The 26907-nt window shown below is 37.5% G+C and overlaps 1 protein-coding gene across 6 annotated transcripts in view; it reads right to left on the reverse strand.

The window, feature by feature from the left end:
• RHOBTB1 (Rho related BTB domain containing 1) overlaps nucleotides 1–26907 on the reverse strand; it is a 127443-nt gene that overhangs the window by 75019 nt on the left and 25517 nt on the right. The window lies entirely within an intron of this gene.

Consider the following 26907-nt stretch of genomic DNA (forward strand, 5'->3'; position numbering starts at 1 on the left):
ATCCAAGAGGGGTGATCATTTACTTGGCATAAAACTGACTTCCCTTAGTCTCTTGCAAACTGACTCCATTTTGAAAGGCTTAATCAAAATACATTCTTTTCAGGTACAAATTTCTTGGGAAAAGTTAATTAACCCTGTTCACTCCTAGCAATCAGTCCTCTTCATTGCAAGCCATTTCTCTTCAAACTGCCCTGGCAGCTAAGAAATAGGGTAGAAACTCAAAAGAAATGGGAATCAACATGTATCTCGGCCCTCACATGTGGTGGGCACAGGGCTGGGTGGCTTAAAACACGTTTTCTCATGTAATCCCCACAACAACTGACGAGGTAGATGCTATTATTATCCTAATTATTTTACAGATGAGGTAACAGGCATGGAGAAGTTACTTTTTCTGAGGTCTTGACAGTTGCATTTGCACCTGGGGTGGTCTGTGCCAAAGTCTTATTTTATCATTAACCTGCTTTTTAACAGCTTGCCTTTCCTCAGTTTCTTCCATTTTCTCAGTTCTAAATTAAAAAGAGTTCAGTGTCATGCTTCTGTTAAATAACAGGCAGGGGCCTATAACAGAAAGACGCACAAAGACCCCAGCTGGCAGCGTACCCTTCAGCTCTTGACCTACAACCCCAGGGCACACCGAGGCTCACAGGCTTCCAAAAGATGCTTCTTCTAAAGGGGATAAAGAACAGTCAACTACCTTGGAATTACCTAGTTGAATGGGTAAATCTGAGGGAAACTGGAAGAACTTTCAAGAAAATGAGTTGGTATCAACAGTAATTCAGATATAGCAGAGGAAAAGTCATTGTTCTGGAAAGTCCTTCCAAACAAGGGCAGTGATCAGAGAAAGACATTCCCACATGGTGATATGCAGCCCCAAACTTTACGTATAAAACCTCAGACTGTGGAAAAGTTGGAGAAAATGCAGCAAGTTGTACAGACTGTATTTTGCTAATAGGAAATGAGAGAAAATGAATCACAGCAAATAACCTCTGTAATCACTGCTGTGAGTGTATCCCTGCTCTCGTTATTTCCATGAAATGATCCATTTTGTATATTAAAATCATTGCTTGCTAATAAAATTAGTACCATTCCCTTTTAAGTCAACATAAAAATTGGTACCTAAGTGGAATTAAACCAACATTGTATCTTTAAACACTTTCATGTTTCTATAGCACAAAAGTGATCTTAAAACTTTTGACTAGCTTTTATGGCAAATATTTTATCAAAGTCATAGGATTAAAAAAAATCCCACAGTTTAGACACAGAATTGTTCCATTATCACAAAAGAATCCTCTCATACTACCTCTTTATATTTGCACCCCCAACTCAACCATTAATCTGTTCTCCATCTCTAGAGTTTTTTCATTGTGAGACTGTTACATTAATGGGAATGTAAGTATGTAATGTTTTGAGGTTGACTTTTTTTTAACTATGCATAATGCTCCTGAGTTTCATCCAGGATATTGAACATATCAATAGTTCATCCCTTATTATTGCTGAGTAAATTTTTATTGCATAGATGTACCAGAGTTTGTCCATTCACCCACTGCAGGATATTTGAGTAGTTTCCATTATTTTGCAATTAATATTATGAAAAACACTTCTGTAAACATTTGTGTATGGGTTTTCTGTGAGCATAAGTTTTTATTTCTGTAGGATGACTACTGAAGAATGCAATTGCTGGGTCACATGCTAAATAAAAAACCGCTAAAGAGTGGCTGCACCATTCGCATTTCCACCAGTAATGTATGAGAGATCTACACATCCTCACTAGCATTTGGTATTATTATTATTTTTTACAAAGTTTCACTTGTCATAACAGTTGCGTAGAGACAACTCATTGTAGCTTTAATCCACATTCCCCTAATGAATAATAATGTTGAATATATTTTCACTGGCTTTTTTTGCCATTCTTATCTCCTCTTTGCTGAAATATCTGTTCAAGTCTTTGTCTACTTTATAATTGGATTGTCTGTCTTTTTGCTGTTGAGTTTTTAAGAGTTTTCAAAAATACATTCTGGGGTTGTAGAATTTTCAAATTGCAAATTAAGTATTACTACCCCAAGGGAACTCTATTTTCAACTCAAATGCTATTGTTCAACATTTATATTGCCGTCAATTTTATCAAGAACATTCTTAGGTAAGAGAAGTACTTACATAAAACTCCTATAGAGAGGGTCTTTTCAGGTGTATTCTATAAGACTGCATTTCAGTGGTCGGTAAGAAACAGGCAGACTTTAGCCACATGTAGCCAAGGCTGAGCCTTGTGCACAGGTGCAGATGCCTCCTGGGGCCAACCCAGCTGGTCACAGCAGTGGCTTTGTCCAACCAGGCCTAACCTAAGAAGAGAGCTTCAGGTTGTCCATCTCTCTGCTCTGGATGCAGCATGTGATGCTGTCATTGGCTATTTAGAAGAAATTATCCTGGATGATGAGTTCCAGGTGTTACAGAGAAATTTCAGGGACTAGTACTAATAGGGATTTGAAGCACGGTAGAGAATAAGCTGATGTATGGCCCTATTTTAGAGAGTAAGTGTTTGGTGGAAAGGTATATTGAGAAACAGTTGTTAGAGTGGATTCTTGCAGGTAAGCCAGTGGCTTTAATAACACCCAAGAACTTTTGGGCACCCTGAAGAGGAAGAGGCTGGTGACGTATTTATGCTGTTCATGGTTATGGATTTTCTGACTTTTAAGGAAATCTGGACTACAGAGGAGAAGAAGAAGGCTGGGCACTGGCCTTAAGCAGTGGTTTTAGTGGCAGCTTTCTTGTACAAATCATTTTACATGTTAGCTTCTAGCAATGGGGCCAGTCTGGACAGCATGGGCCTAATGGGCTGTTGGGCTCCAGCTAGTGATGACAAACAGGAAAGATGGACTGTTCTGAGGCTCTTCATTAATGCTAAGTATTGATGGGTCATAAGGAAAATGACTTGACCTTCTGGGACCTCTGTTTCTCCTGAAATACCTTATTGTGTTCAGTCACTCTAGTATTCCTGCTAAAATAGATGCTTCTGAGTCAGACTATTCTCAGACAAGATGATGTCCAGCCTTCCATCTAGAGTCCCTTCCCCAGCTTTCATGTCATGGATATGCCAACATCATGGCATAACCTACCATCACTAACCCTTTCTGTCCCACATACCACAGGCTGTCTTTTTTTCTTTTTGAGACAGAGTTTTGCTCTTGTTGCCCAGGCTGGAGTGCAATGGCACAATCTCGGCTCATTGCAACCTGCCCCTCCCAGGTTCATGCAATTCTCCTACCTCAGCCTCCCGAGTAGCTGGGATTACAGACATGCGCCACCACGCCCGGCTAATTTTGTATTTTTAGTAGAGACAGGGTTTCTCCATGTTGGTCAGGCTGGTCTTGAACTCCCTACCTCAGGTGATCTGCCTGCCTCAGCCTCCCAAAGTGCTGGGATTACAGGCATGAGCCAACACGCCTAGCCCACAGGCTGTCTTTGAATGAACCTGTGTGTTTACAGCTTTTGCACTTGGGTAAAAAGTGAAAAACCCTTCAGCCTGAATGTTCCAGCTCTGCAGGATTTTGACGAGAATTATCTCAGGGAATTAGCTCAGTTATTATTCAGACCAACTCTTCAGATCTCTAAAGCTCCTATTTTCTTCCCACCATTGTGAGGGAAATCAGAGCTAGTTTTGGTTGTGGGAATCAACTAAAAAGTGATGTCTTTTCCCTAAAATCTACAGGTGGAAATTAACTCTTAGCTTTGTAGTACAGTTATGACTGTTGTTATTGATGTGGTTTCCAGGAGAAGCTTCTTTTTTTTTTTAAGCATAATTTTGGAAACAAATTTATAGATAAATACTCAGGCTAACATACTGGATTTTATTCTTGACATTTCCTATTTAAAGACAGAAGCATTAGATACTGTGCACTTTTCATTGTTAGTTCTATGAAGGCAAAGTGTCTTTTCCATTGCAGTTTCCCTTTTACTGGGCACCAATGAAATTTATGGCTATGTGCTGAAAATAGACCAAAAGGTATCCTTTCCTTTATAGCATGTTAAATTATTTGTGTAGGTTTGCCTAAAGTCCTTGCTGTGTGGATCGATTCATTTGGTTTTCTGTTGGGGTAGGGCGAGTTTGGTAAAAATGTGATTTTGCAAATTCTGCAACTCTACCTGCATTCTTTCTGTCAAAATTTCTCCTACCAAGATGGTGTTCCACTGGTCTAGCTCCACATGCATAAGAGGAGGTAGCAAACAGTTTTCATAGTCATCTGTCTGACTTTGTTTAGGAATGGCATAGCAAATTGGAAAACATGTATGTCACAACTCTAGAAAAGAAAAACAAAACAGTTTAATGTACAATGTGTATCTTTGACTTTTTTAAAAGCAAAAATATGATTTTGTACTGAAAAAAACTGCATTTGAAAGAGAAATTTATTTCATGAACTACATTCTTAATATTACAAAAGGTCTTAATGCTAGATTTCAACATTACCTAATTAAAAATAAATTACATTTACGGGTCATAGCATGTTTAAGTTTATTTTGCCTGATAACCTGTTTCATATAACTGTTTCTCTTTATGAAACCAGTTTAGAAAACCAAAAACAAAACTCAGATTAAAGGGATCAGAGGGTAGCAGAGAGAAAGAAAACAGAGTTGTATCTTGGCCATCTCACTAACTAGGATGTAATTCTGTGTTACTTCCTTAACCTGCTGCACTGCAATGTTCCATATATCAAACAGGGACAAGAATAATAACTTTCCAAAAAGTTGTTAAGAGGACTAAATGAAATAATGCTTATGGAAAACTTTTTTTTTTTTTTTTTTTTTTTTTTTGAGATGGTGTTTAGCTCTCATTACCCAAGCTGGAGTGCAATGGTACAATCTTGGCTCACCGCAACCTCCGCCTCCTGGGTTCAAGCAATTCTCCTGCCTCAGCCTCCCAAGTAGCTGGGACTACAGGCATGAGCCACCATGCCCAGCTAATTTTTGTATTTTTAGTAGAGACAGGGTTTCACCGTGTTGACCAGGATGGTCTCGATCTCTTGACCTCATGATCCACTCGCCTCGGCCTCCCAAAGTGCTGGGATTACAGATGTGAGCTACCGCGCCCAGCCTGGAAAACGTTTTTTAAGATGTAAAGCTCTATACCTACTCATAAGTGTAAAAATGGGCTCATTATGAGGACACTTAAAAAGTGCTGTGTAGCATAGGGTATCATTTGATTTGGGAGTGCCAAAGATTAATAATATAGGAACTGAACCATTCCCCTAACTCCTTCCTCTCCAAATGTTGGCTGTAAGTATTATACATAATAGCTTCCACCAAATTCTATCAGGTAGAAAGTTTAGTGTTTGAGGTTTGAATGTTTTGCTCTGCCGTTGAGTTGTAACTGCTGTGTTTTCTCCTGTCTGTAGAAGTTAGTTAAGCTACATGAAGAAACTAGGAAAATAAGTGGACTACAAATACATACCCACACACCCTATTTCAGAAAAATAATTTCCCCCATGTTCATATCACATGTTCCCGTTTACCAGGCATCTGTCACATACATGTCATTTAATCTTTATGACAACCTTAAGAATGATTCCAAATGTGGGAGATGGGGAAAAGACATTTCCCAGAGGGTGACTTGCTCTCTGTTAGCAGAGAGGGAACCAGAATTCTGAGTAATACAAAATTCTAACCCTGATATTCCGACTCTGTGGAAGTAAATCTTTTGAAGTAATTTAGCGTACTCTAGTACACTAACTTGTATGTAGATACCACTTCAAAAGGAATACAAGTGTTTTAGAAACACCAGTGTCTTGGAAGGCGACCTACCAGTCAGTCCCTGGAAAGAAGCTGAATTGTGAGGCTTTCCTTACTTGGCACCACTATTCCTTTCATAATGGTTCCTAATCTAAAAGCAAAGATGATCTCACTTCTTGTGCTGGACTCAGTAATATCCTTCTCTATGCACACAATTTCAGAGCCTCCTTAGCTCTGTAAATATTTATTCTTACTTTAATATTTTACATCGCCTAAATTTATCGCTTGGTAAACTCCCCTTTATGGTCAAGTAGTTAACTGTATCACATGTGGGTGGCATAAGCCGTTAAACACTTCAGGTTCAACATTGAAGGTGCACAACCGCTTAGCTTGTAAACATAAGCCGATGACTCCAGGGATCAGGGACTAAGGCTCACATCCCATCACGGCATCAATCTTAGAGGAACCCAAAGATTTGGTGAGAGGCACGGAAACTTCATTGCTTTTCCATCCCACGGTGCTTTGAATGGCACTTTGGGCAGGAAAGTCCACAGTAAATGGTTGTTAATAATGGTAAATGATAACACTTATACAAGACACCTTTCTTGTAATTTCTTCTAATTGCTCATATATAAAGGCCATTTATATGATTTATGACAAAGCTGAAATTTTAAAGGAAAACTGTCTTTTAAGGTTTTACTTGTTCTATTGTGATCACTGTCAACATTGATCCCCCATGAAAAGGCACTTTGAGATTATAAAAAATGTTTCACAAAGATTACAGTGTCATAAAGAAGTATGGGACTAATGTGCATGATAATAATAAACACCAAGATCACCACCTGTCTTTTTAATCTGTAATCATACTAATTAGCATTTAGTAAGTACCCACTATGTGTTGGGCAGGGAGCCAAATGCTTTTATACTCACTCTTATTAACTCCTCACAATGACTTAATAAAGAAGGCACCACTACTATCCCTATTTTACAGATGAGGAAGCCGAGGATCAAAAAGAGCAAGTCACTTTCCACAGGTCAAATACTTAGAAAGTATTATTTATCTTAAAGTAGGTACTGTTGACAGAGAAAGATTCTACTTTCATATAATTAGCATTTCATATTTACGCTTCCTTGTTCATTCAAAGTATTGCTCATTACAATGCATGACAACACCCTGTGTACTTGAAAGACTAATGGGCCACAGCTCATCTTAAATTTTGTTATCAAACTACCTTAGTATTTTATACATCAAAAATTTCATATGGATTAAAGATTGAGTAGAGTTGAAGAGAACTAATCTCTATGAGGTGACAACTTCAGGATTCTCGGGGTCCTTGACAAGCAGCCAGCACCTGCAGATCGGGTGTCTATGAGCTATATGCCCTCACAGCCACCCACCTGAAAATAAAAACAATTTGTGGGAAAACACACAACGTCATCTTTAGTTCATTCTTTGCTATTTCTTTAACAAATTAAACTATTTCTCCACTTTCTGATGAAACAAGGATACTACAGCGATTACACCTTGTGCCAGCAAGGTCAGGTTGATGAGATAAAATAGGAAAGTGATGCAGAAAAACATACAGCCCATTTCAACAGATGGAAACATACAGCCCATTTGAACATTATAAAATCTGATTTAAGTATATGGGCAACATGGGTAAGGTTAGCCTCCTCGTGAGTGTATTGTTTGTGCTCAACCATTCAAGTAGAGAATAAATATTTCTCGATGTTTAAATATCCATATGTATCCGGGGGGAATAAGGTATACACACAAGACTCCAGTAGTTCCCAAGTGAGGCTTCTTTCTTCTTAATTCTTGGCCAATCCTATATCCTTGCTGAAGTCCCTAGTTCTCTCAGGCTTTTCTCTAAGTTACATGGCACCCGAAGAAACAGTGGCATTTGTGTGGGATGGATACCAAATGAGACACTCACAGGGAACAAAAATAGTACCTAAGCTACTTTTAACAGTTTTCAATACCTCAATCCAAACAATTCCTTTTTTTAATAACAGAGGTGATATGCCATGTACTGTGAAAATAAGGAGTTCTGATTTCTATAGAAAGAAATAGATCACACCTGTTGCTCTTATAAGGATTATTTATACTGTAATTACAGTATACAGTATACTGTTATTACAATAATAATAGTATATTATTTATACTGTAATATTTCTGGGTTTGATGTTTCTTCTCAATAAAATAGTTGAGGTGGCTAATGATGAGAAAAGGCATATACATCCTGAGCAATAGTTTATAAACAGAAACACAATGACAAATGAAAAACCCTTTGAAAATCACTTGAAGTTTATACCTTTTCATATTACACATTAATGAGACTGAGATATTGGGAGATAGTAAAATACCCCGTTAAAAGAAACATTAAGTTATATCTAGTATAATTTTAAGCTTTAAATTTATTTAAACTGTATTCCATGTTATTGTGGTTTAATCAATTAAAGCAGCCATCTTGGCTAATTATAACCATTACATTTTCTTTTTTTTTTTTTTGATACAGAGTCTCTGTCTGTCATCCAGGATGGAGTACAGTGGCATGATCTTGGCTCACTGCAACCTCCGCCTTCCGGGTTCCAGCAATTCTCCTGTCTCAGTCTCCTGAGTAGCTGGGACTACAGGCGCCCACCACCACGCCCAGCTAATTTTTGTATTTTTAGTAGAGATGGGGTTTCACCATGTTGGTCAGGCTAGTCTCGAACTCCTGACATCAGGTGATCCACCCACCTTGGCCTCCCAAAGTGCTGGGATTACAAACCAGGTGAGCCACCGCACCTGGCCACCATTACCTTTTTTTAAAAATGTGTGTGTGTGTGTGTGTGTGTGTGTGTGTGTGTGTGTGCATGTTTAGTTTTATTTATTTATTTATTTGACTCTATAAATATAGTGAACACTAGCCTGGTGAAAATACAGATCATTGGCTTGAAAGTAGAAAAGGCCTCAAGCCCGGCAATTATCAGCTCCTTGTGGGAGAATTTCCCTGGGCAAATCAAGTCACTTCTCTGAGTCCAGTTTCCTCATCTGTAATATGAAAGTGCTCTGAGTGGAGTAAAAGAGTTTATGGCAGACTAGAGTACCAGGGTTATTACACTAATCATGTTGACATTATTATAAAAATATGGAAGATAGAACAGTCTCAAAAAAGGCTTTACACTTTTATTTTGGAAATATTTAAAAACATATTCAATGAGCACTGAATGAATTCTTTCCATGTTCTTCTTATTAAATTAAACTGACAGTTTTATTACTTACTCACTGATGGCTCTCATTTGGCTTGGGTTTAGGGTTGCCAGATAAAATAGAGGACACTCAATTACATTCAAGTGTCCCATGCAATATTTGGTACATACTTGTACCAAGAGATTATTCAGTTTGTTTAAAATTTAAGTATCAGTGGTGTCATGTATTTTTATTTGTTAAATCTGGCAACCTACTTAAAAAAAGGGAGGAGAAAGAGGAGAAAAATTGGATGGGAGGAAGGTTACAAAATCATTTTTGAAATTATGCAAATAGTGAATTTAATAAATAAAAGGAGATAAGTTGGTCAAGTAGCAGTTCCCAAAGTATGTTCTGTTATACCACCCCTGAGTGAAACTATTACAAAAAAGGGGGAATAGGCTTTTATTTTTTAACATAGATGGTCAAGTTTGGGAAATAGTCCATATTTTTTTCTCTTCTTAAAGAAAATTATAATTTTTTTTTTTTTTTTTTTTTTTTTTTTTTGAGACGGAGTTTCGCTCTTGTTACCCAGGCTGGAGTGCAATGGCGCGATCTCGGCTCACCGCAACCTCCGCCTTCTGGGTTCAGGCAATTCTCCTGCCTCAGCCTCCTGAGTAGCTGGGATTACAGGCACGCGCCACCATGCCCAGCTAATTTTTTCTATTAGTAGAGACGGGGTTTCACCATGTTGACCAGGATGGTCTCGATCTCTTGACGCACTTTGGGAGGCCGAGGCGGGTGGATCAGAAAATTATAATTTTTTAATAAGACTTCTCAGAGCATTTATATCTGAAACTAAACTCATGGCTGTAATCTCAGCACTTTGGGAGGCCGAGGTGGGCAGATCACAAGGTCAAGAGATCGAGACAATCCTGGGCAACATGATGAAACCCCATCTCTACTAAAAATACAAAAAATTAGCTGGGCATGGTGGCACCTGCCTGTAGTCCCAGCTGCTCAGGAGGCTGAGGCAGGAGGGTTGCTTGAACCCAGGAGGCGCTGGATGCAATGAGCTGAGATCGCGCCACTGAACTCCAGCCTGGCTACAGAGCGAGACTCCGTCTCAAAAAAAAAAGAATTATGCATTTATAAGAGGGAAACAGTCCACCTTGAGCTGCCCATACTTATTTGACAAGGGAAATCGTTTTAAAATATCGCAAATCAATTCTCGTTTAACTGACCACGCTTTGTGAACATGAGAGTAAATAACAAAAAAACGCTGTACAGACATGGATCAATCACGCCCAGCAACACAAGAATGCTTCTTTCTGACTGAGCAGGGTAATTATTCAAGGAGTATCTGTCCTGAGCTATCCCAAACCACAGAGGGTTGCCAGCTATCATTACATAGCACAAATACTTCTATTTAAATTGCCTGTCTACTGTGTACCAGCAATGCTGATTATAAAACAGAGTAATTAGGGTAGCAGAGAGGCAGCTGACTCAGTGTAAGCAAGCATTCCCTTAGTCTAAATTTGTGGTCTACAACGTGTCAGTTACAGATACTCAGAAGGGTCCAGAGTTTGAATGCAAGGGAAACAGGAACCCATATGTGCATCAAACTTGGTTACAGCTTGAAAAAAGAACATATCGCTATCTTGAAAACTAAGGATGTGCTATCATGATTGATGAAGTATTTTTCATTTAAGCACTTTGTTATGTTTATAACAACTTTTAGTCATTAAATTTCTTGCTCAACACATTGAACTACTATCATGTGGTATTCTGCAAAATTATTATAGTGGGCCTCTTTTGTTCATAGTCTGGTAATATGGTCATGCATCCCTTAACAGGGATAGATTCTGAGATACATATCCTTAGGCAATTGCATCATTGTGCAAACATCATACAGTATGTTTACACAAACATAAATGGCATAGCCGACTACACACCTAGGCTATATGGCATAGCCCATTGCTTCTAGGCTACAGACCTGTACAGCATGTTACCGGATTGAATCCTGTAGGCAATTGTAACACAATAATCAATATTTGTGTATCTAAACATAGAAAAGGTACAGTAAAAATATGAACAAAAGATGTAAAAAATGGCACGCCCGTATAGTACACTTACCAGGAATGGAGCTTGCAGGACTGGAAGTTGTTCTGCGTGACTCAGTGAGTAAATAGTGGGTGAATGTGAAGGCCTAGGACATTACTATACATTCCTGTAAACTTTATAAGCACTGTACTCTTAGGCAACACTATAAGACAATATTTTTCTTTCCTCATTAATAAATTAATCTTAGGTTACTATAACTCTTTTATTTTGTAAACTTAATTTTTTCAAGACCTTTTGGCTATTTTATAATAACATTTGGCTCAAAATACAAACACATTGTATAGCTGTACAAAAATATTTTCTTTATATCCTTATTGTATAAGCTTTTTTATTTTTGAAGTGTTTTATTTTCATTGTTTTACTTTTTAAACTTTTTTCATTAAAATCTAGGACATAAACACACCCATTAGCCTCGGCTTACACAGGGTCAGGATCATCAGTATCACTGTCTTTCACCTCCACATTTTGTCCCACTGGAAAATGTGATTATGAAACAACAGAGTAATTAGGGTAGCAGAGAGGCAGCTGACTCAGGATTAGAAAGCATTCCCTTAGTCTAAATTTGTGGTCTACAACGTGTCAGTTACAGATACTCAGAAGGGTCCAGAGTTTGAATGCAAGGGAAACAGGAACCCATATGTGCATCAAACTTGGTTACAGCTTGAAAAAAGAACATATCGCTATCTTGAAAACTAAGGATGTGCTATCATGATGGATGAAGTATTTTTCATTTAAACATTTTGTTATATTTATAACAATTTTTTCTTCTGGGGCAATAGCATGCATGGAGCTGTCCTCTCCTATGATAAAATGCCTTCTTCTGAGATACTTCCTCGAAGAAGTATGAGTCTAAGGCTGTTTGACAGTTAACTTAAAAGATATATAAATAGGAGTACACTCTAAAATAATGACAAAAAGTATAGTACAAACATAAACCAGTAATATAGTCCCTTGTTATCATTATTAAATACTATGTGCTGTAAATAATTGTATTAATATGTTCTATACTTTTATATGACTGGCAGCATAATAGGTTTGTTTACGGCATCATCATCATCATAGAATGTAAGTCATGTGTTCAGGTGGCTATAATGTCACTAGGCAATAAGAATTTTTCAGCTCTATTATAATGTTATGGGACTACTGTTATATGTGCTGTTCATAGTTGATTGAAATGTCATTAGTGGTACAGGACTGTAGTTTTCTGAGGGACTTAAATGGTTCCCAAACAATTTGGTGCAGACACCAATGCCTTAGGGTCAACACAAATTCCCCTCTTCTCCCAGCCTCAAATCCCACCAAACTGAATCAAATGCTAAGATGATATTGAAAGTGCTAAAAGGCAGATCCAAGTAAGTAAGTAGAGGTAAAAGAAAAAAAACACAGAAGGTTTTTGGATAATCTGGAAATTTAACAACCTGCTTCTGAATAACTGAAAGAGTATTCATAATCACTTGTCCAATGGTAATGATATTTACTGAATGCTCACTCCATAGCCGACACACCGTTCAGTGCTTTTCCTGCTGTATCTCATTTACCATTCCCACCATACAGACCGGAAAGCTGAGGTATGGCGAGGTTAAGTCACTTGTGCAATACCACATCCCTAGAAAGGGGACTTCCAGGATTAAAACTGGAAGTCTAAATGAAATTCAAATTCACAACCACAATACAGTATTACTGAAGAGTGGAATGACTTACTGTGAACAGACACCACTTGTGAGTGTCTGTCAGAACAGATACAGACCCCAGTTAAGCTCATTAAAAAGTCAGTAATTGGGTCCTCGAGACAGTGGTGAAAGGTCACAGTACACAAAACAGTTAATGCCAAACTAAAGGAGGCAGAAAAATCAAGCACTTCTAATGCCACGAAATCATAAGGAACTTGAGTTGAACCCATTTTTATACGCATAAGGTTGGAGCCTGAAAAAATTTAGTTTTGAGCATAGCGTGTTATAAAGAACGCTAATGGGATTCTAAATTTTCTGAAAATATGGCCAGTATAAAAATGTTAAACTTTCATTTATTTAGAAACCCAAACTTCTGAGCCAGCCGTCTTGCAAAAGGAACTCAACTGATTTTATTATTTAAGAGGTTTGGGACTTTAAAACTGCACAGGTCAGAGAAGTTAAAATTTTTCTTTTGTATTTGAAGAGTAAGACTAAATGGATCTATAAGGCAAAACTTGGAATTAAAATACCATATCGATATAGATTTCCAAAACATTTTTTTTCAGGAAAATCTCACAAAATGTCAACCATCAGCCACATTTTCAACACAGAGGACAGAGTAGAAATTTTTTGGTGTTTTGTTGTTTTATTTGTTTGTTTGTTTGTTTGCTCGTTAGTTTGAAAAGGGGTCTCACTCCATCACCCAGGCTGGAGTGCAGACGCACGATCATGTTTCACTGCCTTTACTGCCTGGGATGAGATGATCCTCCCACCTCAGCCTCCCAGGTAGCTGGGACTACAGGTGTGCACCACCATGCCCAGTCAATTTTTGTATTTTTAGCAGAGATGGGGTTTCACCGCGTTGCCCAGGCTGGTCTCCAACTTTTGGGCTCAAGTGACCCTCCAGCCTAGGCCTCCCAAAGTGCTGGGATTACAGGTGAGAGGCACTGCGCCTGGACCAGAGTAAGAGATTTAAATAAAAATAACTTCACTTTTGTAATTAATATAGTGGCATCTTCATTGTGATAAACTGCTATGTTGGTGGTCTCCAATATGTCCTGCCTTCCAGTATATACAAAGGATAGTACATCAGGACCAAGTGGTCAGGAATGCAAAGTTGGCTCAACATTCAAAAATCAGCCGTAAATCACCACATTAGTACAATAGAAAACCATATGTTCATCTCAACAGATACAAATAAACAATTGGTAAAATGTAACACCCATCTGTGATTAAAAAAATACAAGACATGCTCTTATTATCTGAGTGTTTAAAGCAAGGGACAGGCATGGCCAGATATTTGCTGTTTAGACTGAAAGGCTCTTTATGAAACAGTCACAGTTGTTGATCTAGGAAAAGGGACCTAGAGTATGGCACTCTCTGGGAAAAGTTTCCAGGGTTGTGGGAGAAAGCAAAATCCAGATATCCAACTCCACATTTGAGGAACAATGCCAAACGTCGATTGTCAAGTGAGCAATAGATTTACTCCAGATCACTTAAAAAGCTACACGGACAAGAAAGGACTCAGACACACAGTCCATTAAAAATGTGATTGCTCTACACATCACAGGCAGCAGTGCTAATGGATATTGCTCACATATCTCCCAGCCTGGCTGCTATAGGCTGGCAATAAAAATTACAGCAGGAGTCAGAAAACCCGACTGCTAGTTTTGTCTCTGCCACTTTCCAGCTATGTGCACTTCGGAAAGACATTTTATCTCTCTGGGCCTGTTTCTGCATCTAAAAAATAACTAGCTGGAAATTGGAATGAATCAGAACTCGGAGTCAATCCTGGCTCTATTCTTTACCATTTAAGTGATCTGTGCCTCAGTTTCCACATGTGTATAATGGGAAAGAAACCTTGAAGCGTTTCTTTGAAGATTAAATAAGATTATGTAAATGAAACATTTAACATATTCACTGCACATATTATATGCACAATAAAGGCAGATGTATTAATGTTAAGAATGCGCTATTAAGTTCTAAAATGCCATAATAATAAACACTAGGCTGGAAATACTAATTTGTTCTGACATGGAGATTGGTAGGTGTTGTAGAAAGCTTTGAAATTCTGTGTATCCTGCCTATCGTCACAGGTGGTACTGTAAGAAGCTTTATAATTTTAGCAGAGAGGAAAACAGAAGGGTAGACATTCTTGTATGATTTAATCTTGGTAATGTACCAAAGATTTCATTACCATGTGCAAAAAACTATGATGACATTTCTTATACTCTGATAAGTACTAAGTGAAAAATCTAATTAAATGATGCTTCCATGGAATTTCCATAGAATGTAATTAATGTGACAACCAGAACCCCCTATTGTTATGCTGGTGAATTTAATCAAATAGTATGTTTACGTAAGTAATACAACAGTCTGACGTCTAGTCAGACATGTGGTTCTTGCTAGTTATAAATAAACTACTCACATGAAGAAAATACCCCCTTAGAGAACTAGAAATTTAATAATCTGTATTTGTAATATAACATATTGTACCAAATAAATGACTGTTTTATCTGAAAGTCATATTCATAGTATCCGTCTGAGAGTTTGAACCATTTGGTTGGATGGAATGTTAATACTGGAAATATTCATGAATAGGGTTTAAGTTATATTCCTCTTGGATCATGTCCCCACCATACATGCGGTGCTTTCTTATTTATGGGTGTAAAGAACTTGGAATGATTACAATTACATTGCATTTTCTGTAACCTCTTTGGCTGCCCTGGCAGCTACCCCTACTGGCTTGCACCCTTTGATGTCAATGGGTGCTGCCTCTTAGAAGCTACGCCATCGCTTACCACTGCTAATATCCATGAGCTTGTTATTACCGCTTCAGGAAGATGTTTTGTCACCATAATGTCCACAGGGCTGACAGTAGGATTGTGATCATTGTCAAACTCTTCCCTTCTAAAGCTCTTCTTTATTTTTTCATTGACTTGGGGTTGGTTGGGGTAGGGGTGGTAAGTATGGGGATTCACTAATTCTATCTGCCCTGAACTCAGAGAGTCAACTGTGCTTTACCCAGGCCCTCTTTTTCTTCTAGCTCTTTAACCAACTGAAGAAAAGGGGCGGGGCTGTCATTCTCAAAGGACCCTGGGTGACTTCAGCTGGTCTTCTGTTGATGTTCAAGAGGCACTGTGGCATGCCATGCAAATTACACTCAAAACAGAGCCCACATCAATGTCCTTGTGAACACACAGGAAACCTTGTATTCAATAAAAACATACTATGAGACACAGTATGCTCAGAGCTGGACACACTTGAATTAGAACACTGGCTTACTGCTTACTAGCAGTACAGTTCTGGATGTGTTATGTGACTTTGCGTAGGCTCCGCTTTCTCCTTTCCAAAAGTGGGGCAAATAATGCTGGTGCATTAAGTATATTGCCTCTCACACAATAATAGCACCATTGTGAATATTTTACCTCAACATATAAGTAGGCTGCCTTGTACAATAAAACGAATACAATGATGTAGTAAATACAGCCTCATAAGACTGTCACATGGATCTAGATTCCGAGTGAAAGCTTGTCTGAGAACCAGCTTAACAATTTTCAAACTATGTGACCTTGAGAAACTCTCCAACCTCTCAAATTCTTAGAGATGTGTGAAATAGACTTCACCATACACACCTAGGATCACTGTGAAATTCAAATGCATTGCTGTATATATAAAAGTGCTTTTACTAGCTATGCCTTTTAAGGAAGATAAGTTATTTTTCTATGACTATGTTATTGCAATGCTATTAATGTCTTGGTCATTTATAACTCTTTTTTTTTTTTGAGACAGAGTTTCCCTCTGTCACTCAGGCTGGAGTGCAATGGGGTGATCTTGGCTTATGGCAACCTCTGCCTCCTGGGTTCAAGCGATTCTCCTGCTTCTGCCTCTAGAGTAGCTGGTATTACAGGCATGCACCACCACGCCCGGATACTTTTTTTATTTTTAGTAAAGATGGGGCTTCGTCACGTTGGCCAGGCTGGTCTCAAACTCCTGAGCTTAATTGAGCTGCCTGCCTCAGCTTCCCAAAGTGCTGAAATTACAGGCATAAGCCACCGTGCCTGGCTCATTTATAATGTTTTTAAAGGAACTGGCCATGTTTTTGTACCTGAGATCCAATGATAGGACCATTGTAAGTGGAAATTTTCATAATGAGCCACAAATTAGAAAATGTTTACACATTACAAAAGTTTACATGCAGTTAGCAGTCTGTAATTCTTTGTTGGAACTAAAATTAAAAAAATCTAGTTGTCTGTAACCTCCACTATAACTGTTCTCAACAGAAAAAGAGACACTTTCCTACAATAGATAACATATCAAAATATGCCAATGACATGTTGTCCTCTTAAATACAAATACACAGACATGACGGGAAGGAAGAACGATCATTTAACAGAAATCATTCGCAGGTTTGTCTCAAATTGTAAATGCAAAATAATGTCAAGAGTATTTATAAAGTCCAAATTGAATCTTATGTATAAAGTATGCTCTTTATACAAAACAATATTTTTTTTTGCTTTTTAGGGAAATTTCCACACCTCAGGAAGAAGCAAATTATATAGTATTTTTTTCTGTATAAAATAATTTTCTAGGTCTTTATCATAATTCTGTTTTCCTCTAAAGAAGTTTTCCATTTAAGAAGTATTTAAAGCTTCTGTCCTTTGGCAAAGTTTTGAAGCAATTTACCACAACCTTGGAAAAAACCGCTGGCCCAGTCAATTTTGGGGAAGTAAAAATAGTTTTTTAAAATGTTATGATTTCTGGTCCCATCGCAACAATTTTGTCTTCTTTCTGAGTCAGTCCTGGTTTCTCAAGCATAACCTGTACACTGACAATACTGTGATTCTGCTACTTAAACTCTTTGAAGCAATGCCACTTAAAATATCTACGAGTTTCAATGTATGTCATTCCTAATCTAGAGTTAGAATATCGTAAATAATCACCAGCCATGTTGTTAGGACTGAAAATCTGTTTTCTAACATCTAAATAGTCTTGATTGTAATACAGACCATGGCTACAGATGTGATGGCAGAATTCTCCCAAGAAGTATTGCAAATATGTATAATTTGCAACCAAAGCAATCTGCATAAATAGGCGATCACATAAACAAACCAAACCCTTTGGTTTGACCAAAAATTATGGTAGGAATGTTCTCAAAGCCACTCATTGCTGTATGAAGAGTCAGTTTTCATTGCCCTCTGCTCCATAAAGAAACCTGAATGGCTCAGCAAATATTGACTGAATTATAATTTTGATATCATTAATCTTTTTCTTTGCATACTTGAGGTTTGTATCTTGCCCCCAATTTCAGATGATGAAAATGAATTTAATCAGCAAATATCCTGATTAGAATAAAAGAGATCCTGAAAGATAAATTCACAGATATTATAAGAGGCTTTTAGGACAACCTTGGAAAAAGGCTCCTCTGAAGTTGTGCCCTTTGCATAAAAATGTCTCTCAGAAGAATAAAATATCTAGACAGCCATTAACAACAACAGATGCAGGCTCTTCCTTTGTCTATCTGGGAAGCTTCCTTTAAAACATAAAGTCATGTGTTACACTGGAACAGGAAAAAGATTTCAGATCTGTGATCCTCCAAAAGACATTCAAAACATTTGTAAAGGGAGCAATGGTTTTTGTGTCATGTTGCTACCAAAATTCACAAGTTGGATACCTTCCTGTGTCATCCTTCCTTATACCTGTATCAAGTAATTTAGTATCACCTTCCAAATCACAAGTTCCCCGAAGTATTTTCTTTGTTCCACACATTACCAACAATAGCATCTACTAATGGTTCTTAGACCATTAGGTAACTCTTTAGTGAATAAATGAAGATTAGTAGGCATTCAGTAATACTCATGCGTTGTTTCAAAATGAATTTCCATCTGAAGGGAAAAGACCTTGATTTGGTTGCCTTGACACATCTTGACGCCTTTCCCCAATGTCTGACAACATTCTCTACCCACAAATTCATGAAAAATGCACAAGAAGACCTACTAGGGTAGATGTACGTTGTTAAAGCAGACAATACACACAAACATAAAATCAAATCTTCTTGCAATGAGTTTTTTCTTTTCCATCTCTGTAAAAATATAGTGCATGCAATGTTATTTTCTAATATAGCGGTTTTGCTAGTTAGCACTTAGAAATAAACATGTCACTGCCAATTTGCTCACAGATGACAGATTTGTGAGGTGAGGTAGCAAAGAGGCTGGACCGAAGGTTGGCGCCAGAGAGGATACAACGGATTACGAACCTTCTCCTGGGTTTTGGGCCACCGCTGCCCTCTAGGGGACACATGGAGAATAAGCAAAGTCTCTCAAGCTAAAAATTTGAGACCCTGGGAAATCATATGGTCCTTTCAACTTCTGTTAAGGAAGACAATTTTAAAAGTAATTAAAATTACTTCAAGGATAGCCGTATAACCCTAAAAAAGCTTTACACGGCATACTTTTCTAAGGCCACCTGCTTTAGAGTCCCTCTTGGCAGATAGAAATTTCTTTGTCTATCCTAATTTTCCTGCAGCATTTTAAACATGTCATTTCTTGTTCTATTAGAAAACAGCTGCTTACTATGACTAATGTGATAGTCATTGTTTATACTTTCAGCTTTTCATTTTCAATGCCCCAGAAACCAGAAACTCCAGCTCTTTTAGTCTCTCTTAATAAAGTTAGTTTGTACAGAGGAAAATATGCAAACGTTTCAAATTGTTACTTATTTCTGGGAAGAGAAGCTTCAATAATTTCAAGCGAAGAGCAAAGATCAACTTGTGATTCTTACAGGGCGGATTAAACTTCAACCTTCTTTATAAAAATTAGGGATAATATCAAATGTAATCCTGCTTTATAGGCAGAAATTAATCTGCATTTTCATTCCTAAAGTCTTAAAGAATAATTTAAATGACAAATACTAAAATGAAATGTCTGGAAATAAATCCTCTGCCTTTGGGAGAGAATTTCACAACTTTAGGGTGACACTGTAGAAGACTGAGCAACTCATAAGACATCTATTTGTTCAACCATTTAACATTTGTCGAGTATGCCATTACTTATCAGATACTATGTTAGGGGTTGTACATATACAAAGAAACTGCCATTCAGTAGAGAAGATAAGTATTGTAGCAGCACGTTTTGCCATATATTAAGTTTCATTTTATTCAATAAGTATTATTGAAATGCTTAGGTTTTATGTATATTATATACTAAACTTCTAGTACCTTGAGAATAGAGAATTTATTTTGCTCATCTTTGTCTCACTAATATCTTGGATGACTTAGTTTTTTAAAGTCTCTTAATAGTACTTTAAGTGAACTATTATTAAGTCCTTAGTTTATAGATTAAAAAAATGCTTCAGCAATTTATAGGCTAGCATGTAGTAGGTTTAAACTCAACTGTGTTTGTATTGTTGGCATCATGATTCTTCCCTGCTTGTGTGCCTAGCATGGTGCCTAGCATGTAGTAGGTGTTCAATAAATATCTGCAAGAGAATTAATTGGCGTGCCTTTCGTGAGTAATGTGCTCTTGCTCCTAAGATGGTATTTCAAGTGCCTCCACGTTTGGCACAAAATAGGTCTTCAATAATTAACAATTGAATGAATAAATAAATGCAAATTTCTTTCCATTAAGGTAATGGAAAAATTCAGGATTTTTCCATTACCTTAATTCTCATGATATATCCATAGTGGTGGGATAAAGTCATAAGACTAAATGAGATAAGTGTTTTTATGATGGTAACCTCTAATCATCTGTCCTGGAACTCATTTTCTGTTAACCTCAGGACATCTGATAGGCCATTATCTTGCCTTGTTGGCAATTTTATTGTTCAAAAATTTGTGGAAATAAAGAGAGGAACAGATATTTCAAAAAAAATCAAATTCTAACTCATCACGGGGAAGTGGTTGGCCATGCGGAAGTAACAGGAATCTTACAGACAATAAATATGTAGCTTTAAAAACTGTGATAGGGATAGAGCTGAAAAAAATCAGACAAACATGGCAAATTTATGAGGATAGATTTTTTTAAAGTTCAAAGAACAAACTAGAAGAATTCTACAGCATAAAAATTTGAAAGGAATAACATCTTGAAAAGATTGAGATGTTTGCAAAAATTCTAAACGTTACAAAAAAAACTTTTAATATTAGTTTTCTCTGATGTTAGGATTATCAGTAATTTCTTTTCAAGTTTATCTGTCTATATTTTTAGCTGTCTACAAAGTGACTTTTCAGGTGAATAAGGAATTCTGATTATATTCTAAAAAAAAAAGTCTCTTTAAAATAAGCAAGCTCTACCATGTAGTTGCACATAATTTTGAAGTGAAAGAAGGCTGGAGGCCAGGCGTGGTAGCTCACCCCTGTAATCCCAGTGCTTTGGGAGGCAAAGGTGGGAGGATCACTTGAGATCAGGAGTTTGAGATCACCTTGGGTAACATAGACAGACCCTATCTCTAATTTAAAAAAAAAAGTTAAAAAGTTAAAAAAAATAATAAAGTTGAAAACTATTATGAAGAAACTATTACAAAAGTTATTATGTAATCTTTCTAGTTTCTGTGTATCTCTGTTTCACATAATCTTTAAACCCTCTATTTTGTTTCATTCATGGAGCACATGTTTATTGAAAAATTTCTACATAGCAGCACTGCCTCAGGCACTGGGGACGCAGGTGTGAGGCAGACAAAGTTCTTGAGGAGAAATATTATAAATAAACAAGGCACATCTTTAATTCCAGTTAACAATGGTGCTTTAGGGAAAGTAAAGCAGGGCGAGGCTGAGGGAGCGATGCAGTCTGGTTGTTTCGGACCAGACACCGTGGTCAGGGAGCCCTCTTGGAGGAGGCGCTGACTCTAGGTCAGAGGCCTGAATGGTATGCATTGGCCTTCTGAAAATCCAGGTAAAGAGTAGCAGTCCAGGTAAAAGAAGAGCAAGTAAAAAGGAAAATTCTCAAATGATCTAAGACCAATTAGAAAAAAAACCAGAATACATACAAGTTTTTCATTGTTTGCCTTTTTTTTTTTTTTTTTTAACAGTCTCACTCTGTTGCCCAGGCTGGGGTGCAGTGGCCCTGTCTCAGCTCACTGCAATCTCCACCTCCTTTTAAGTGAGGCCTCGGCCTCCAAAGTGGCTGGGATTACAGGTGCGAGTCACTGCGTCCAACCTTTGTTTGCTTTTTAAGTTCAAGGAACACATTGTTCCCCAAAAAGACAGACCTGCAGCTAAGAGAGGATGGCAATCTTGATGGATGAGAAAAAGAACAGAGCTGTAAGATTTTTTTTCTTTTTGTTGCTTATGTCAAGGAGAGAATGATGTTTGGAAGGGAAACGATGGACTACTATTGCAGAGAGGGAAGAGAAGATTAATAAAGAGAGCTTGAGAGTATATCTTGCATTCTAAATGCCTTCAGGGGTGAGAGCTGTGTCCATGTGTATCCACTTTTTCATTCCTTAGAAATGACTGCAACCCCAGGGCAAAGAGACAATGCTGGTGTTTCCATAGTTATTTTGATTAATCCAAATAAGTTACCAGAATTTTATTGAAATGTGAGATTTAGTCATCATTACCCTTTTACTTGTGTCCAGAAGTTGTTCCACCCGAAATGTCCCTGTCCTGGCTGAAGTTTACTTAAGGAGGCTGATGAAGGGAGAAGCTCCATTACGCTAGTGGAAAAGGGGTCTGGTCTTTGGAGAATTTAGCCCTGGAAGGAAGGAAGGGAGCGGAGGGATTGCAGTCCTAGGAGGACAGAGGGACTGAATTGGAAACTTCCCCACGGACTCCACTTCCCCAAACCCTGCTCCACCTTCCTCTTGTTCTCTCCAGTGCCCCATGCTTTTCTCCTGCCTCTCCACCAACCAATTCAAACGTAGCTCCATCTGCATCTCTACAGGAAAACCGGTGCTCAATGTGTCTCCGGAGAGATGTAAATGATCTTTCTGGGAACCCAGAGAATGTCATTTAAAACCACAGGGAGATGACTTGGAAGGATGGTAAGTGGGCGTGGCAGCTGGTCAGGTGTAGGAGTAATCCTTTGTTCAATTCAAAATTCAGATGTAGTGTGTAAATGAATTTTGTTTCCAGACATATATAATTCCTAGTTCAATGTTTAAAAACAGGAGTATGAGTACTAAAATAACAAGTTTTGAGTGTTTAAATTCTTAAAAATAGCAGTACTTCTTATGTTGTAGACACAAGGCTGGGTGCTAGGGACAATGAGTAAGCTGAGGCCCCTCCTATCAATGAAACCTACTGAGCCCTTGCCACCCACCTTCGAGGAGCTTCAGAAAGCAGGAGAGGTATACACAAGCAAAGGATTGTTGAATGTGGATCTGATTTTCAAAATGGGGAGGAAAATAGTTTCTCAAAACCTACGTATCAGTGAGCCTCAAATCAACCATGGTGAGACTGACAGCCGGACACCAAATGAGTCACTAAGGAAAAGATCTTGTAGATGAACATCATCTCTTTTCCCTGAAAGGGTTACTTGGTTAACCAGTGTCAGTTATTAGTGTATCTGGATTTCTACAGGGTATTTGCCAAGGCATCACATGTCATCCTTGTGGCTAAAATGAAAAAACGTAAGTGGGACATCAGGGGTGTTGGCACCTTGTTGAACAGTTACAGCTAGAGGATGGGAATGGATGGCAGTCTAGAAGGACATTTCTAATGCTGATGCCCCTGTTCTTGTTACTGTCAATATTTAAAAAATTTGAATAAATAGAAATATAAGTATGCTAGTTAAATTTACAGATAATGCAAAGGTATGATTTCACTTAGTGAATAAGTGAGATGACAGAATTAGAATACACTCTACATTCCAAATGAAAATAAAATTGAAGTTGAGAGGGAACGAATTTAATGAGGTGACATTAATGGAAATAGATGTGAGGTCTCCTATGGAGGTCCAAACAAACAGAAAACCCAAACCCAACTATGCACATACAGGGTGGGGCACATATAACTCGGCTTAGATATTTGAGAAGCACATAGGAATTTCAGGTGTCATTCTGATATAGCAGCCACAAAAGCAACTTCGGTGCTAAGAGAAAAATAGTGCTTAGAATGAACTGTTGCTAATTGTGTTTTATCCTGTTTTTGCAATACCCTGGGTTTGCAAAACATTAAAAATCAGAGCATGTTCAGAGGAAAGTGAGTAGGGTGCTAAAGGAAGGAAAACAGAAGAAATAGTGAAGCGTTGGAAAGGAGCTTGTCAGGGCATCAAAGAGGAAGTCAACAGTTCATTGGCTCCAAAGGTTACATCTGGGACCAGTAAGGGGAATTTATAAAGAGATACGTTATGGCTCAATTAGGATTTTCTATCAATCAGAACAGCCTGAATTTGGGAGGTCAAGAGATTCCTATTGTCTGTGTGTTTTAGTATCACTTCAGTTGTCAGAAGAGTTTAGGATCATCATTTATGACCTTTGAGGTCCCCTTCGATCTTGAGAGTCTTCAGTTCTAGAGTTGTTTACTAGGCATTTATTGCATCATAATATGACTTAGCTTTTTGGATCACTTTTAGGCTATACTTTTAGTATTTAAAAAATAGAATAATAATACCTTGGATGATAATGGAATATAAGGCTTATAATCCCTTCCCCCATTCTCAGGTGGACACCCAGGAGAAGACTACAAAACTTCAAACATCAACCCATTTCAGTTCTGATGTCAGCAAGGAAAGAACTGGCAAATGGGGCCAACTGTTTGATTGACACATAGAAGGCCAACTGGGTAAAATCATTACTTAAAGACTGGATTTCCAGTGTACTCTCCAACTGTATCTGGCCAGGGCATCATCCGATGCTATGGAGGAAGTTTGTTGTCATTTAGCAAAATGTCAGAGTGGTCGCTGATTGTTTGCCTGTAATAGTATAGCAACCTTTCTGTCAATGCTATAATAATAATAATAATAAAAACATAGGTTGTTGGTGGTTAGAAGCCTATTCCAATTTTCTTATATTAAAAATGCTTCCTCATTTTGAATACAGTGGGGCTTTGGTGATTTGAGTGGTAGTCACAGCTTATATTCAGCATAACTAAATCCTACTTTCTTCAGGTATATAAACTCATTATTCCACCCATAAGTCATGTATTTATTCAAGAGACAGGAATATTAATGATAACATGCATTTTCCTTTTTAGTTCCTTAGATCAAATATTTACTGATCCATATAATTCAGATCTGTATTGAATATTAATTCTGTATTTCATGGATCTTGGTAATTGTATTAAATTCAATGCTTCACATTTGCCTGATGAACTAATAAATTTTTGATAAAAATAGCTCACTATGAAACTTTGGAATCATTTTGGACAGTAGCATAATTATTTTTGCATTTATAGTAAGCACAATAGAAAAGTTACCAAACAACCTAAGAGTTAAATACTTTTTAATAATACCATGCTCAGAAAAGAGCTTACATAGCTTTTTTTCCTGCTTGCTTTATGTTTATATTTGTGTCACAATACAAATAGGGCTTTTACAGTCCAAGATTAATGCTATGGTTTTCTGTGTTCATTCTATATCATCTAAATTGCAGTTGGACCAAATAACAAAAAATAATCTACTGAATGCTAAACAACTCCTTGTAAAAATATTCTTGGAGAGTCAAAGTCAGTATCAGAAAAAATGTCCTAGAATATATGCATAACTCACCATTTTTATTTTGGTAAAACTTCAGAGACCTTTTGTGATGATTCAATGAAAATAATACATATAAAGCTTTGCCACAGGTTAGCTCAGGGTAGCTAGTTTTTATGGAACACTCTTATCATCATCATTATCATTACTAATTAATGATAATAACATTAGCACCTGAATTTGAGTTAAGTATATTATCCATCTGATATATGAGAGGTCTATTTTTTCACTTTATATTTGTAGAAATTATTTCTAAAATTTTCTACTGGTTCCAAAACAGCTGAAAAAGAACCCTTATAGCCAAGGTAATCCTAAAAGAAACTATCATCAAAGTGAACAGACAACCTGCAGAATGGGAGAAAATTCTTGCAATCTATCCATCTGACAAAGGGCTAATATCCAGAATCTACAAGGAACTTAAACAAATTTACAATAATAATAAAAAAAAAAACAATCCTGGAACAAAGCTGAAAGCATCATGCTACCTGACTTTAAACTACACTACAAGGCTATGGTACCCCAAACAGCATGGTACTGGTACCAAAAGAGATATATAGACCACTGGAACAGAACAAAGGCCTCAGAGATAATGACACACATCTACAACCATCTGATCTTTGACAAACCTGACAAAAACAAGCAATGGGGAAAGGATTTCCTATTTAATAAATGCTGTTGGGAAAACTGGCTAGCCATATGCAGAAAACTGAAACTGGACCCCTTCCTTACATCTTGTACAAAAATTAACTCAAGATGGATTAAAGACTTAAATGTAAAACCTAAAACCATAAAAACCTAGAAGAAAACCTAGGCAATACCATTCAGGACATAGGCATGGGCAAAGACTTCATGATTAAAACACCAAAAACAATGACAACAACAGCCAAAATTGACAAATGGGATCTAATTAAACTAAAGAGCTTCTGCACAGCAAAAGAAACTTTCATCAAAGTGAACAGGCAAACTACAGAATGGGAGAACATTTTTGCAATCTATCCATCTGACAAAGGGCTAATATCCAGAATCTACAAGAAACTTAAACAAATTTACATGAAAACAACAAACAACCCCATCAAAAAGTGGGCAAAGGATATGAACAGACATTTCTCAAAAGAAGACATTTATGCAACCAATAAACTTATTAAAAAAAGCTCATCATCACTGGTCATTAGAGAAATGCAAATCAAAACCACAATGAGATACCATCTCACGCCAGTTAGAATGGTGATCATTAAAAAGTCAGCAAACAACAGATTCTGGAGAGGATATGGAGAAACAGGAACACTTTTACACTGTTAGTGGGAGTGTAAATTAGTTCAACCATTGTGGAAGACAGTGTGGTGATTCCTCAAGGATCTAGAACCAAAATACCCTTTGACCCAGCAATCCCATTACTGTGTGGACAGCCAAAGGATTATAAAGCATTCTATTATAAAGACACATGCACATGTATGTTTATTGCAGCACTATTCACAATAGCAAAGACTTGGAACCAACCCAAATGCCTATCAATGATAGCCTGGATAAAGAAAATGTGGCACATATACACCATGGAATACTATGCAGCCAGAAAAAGGATGAGTTCATGTCCTTTGCA

This window comes from Aotus nancymaae, unplaced genomic scaffold (assembly GCF_030222135.1).
Source record: "Aotus nancymaae isolate 86718 unplaced genomic scaffold, 86718_ANA_hifiasm-v0.15.2.pri h1tg000010l, whole genome shotgun sequence".
NCBI classification, from domain to species: Eukaryota; Metazoa; Chordata; class Mammalia; order Primates; family Aotidae; genus Aotus; species Aotus nancymaae.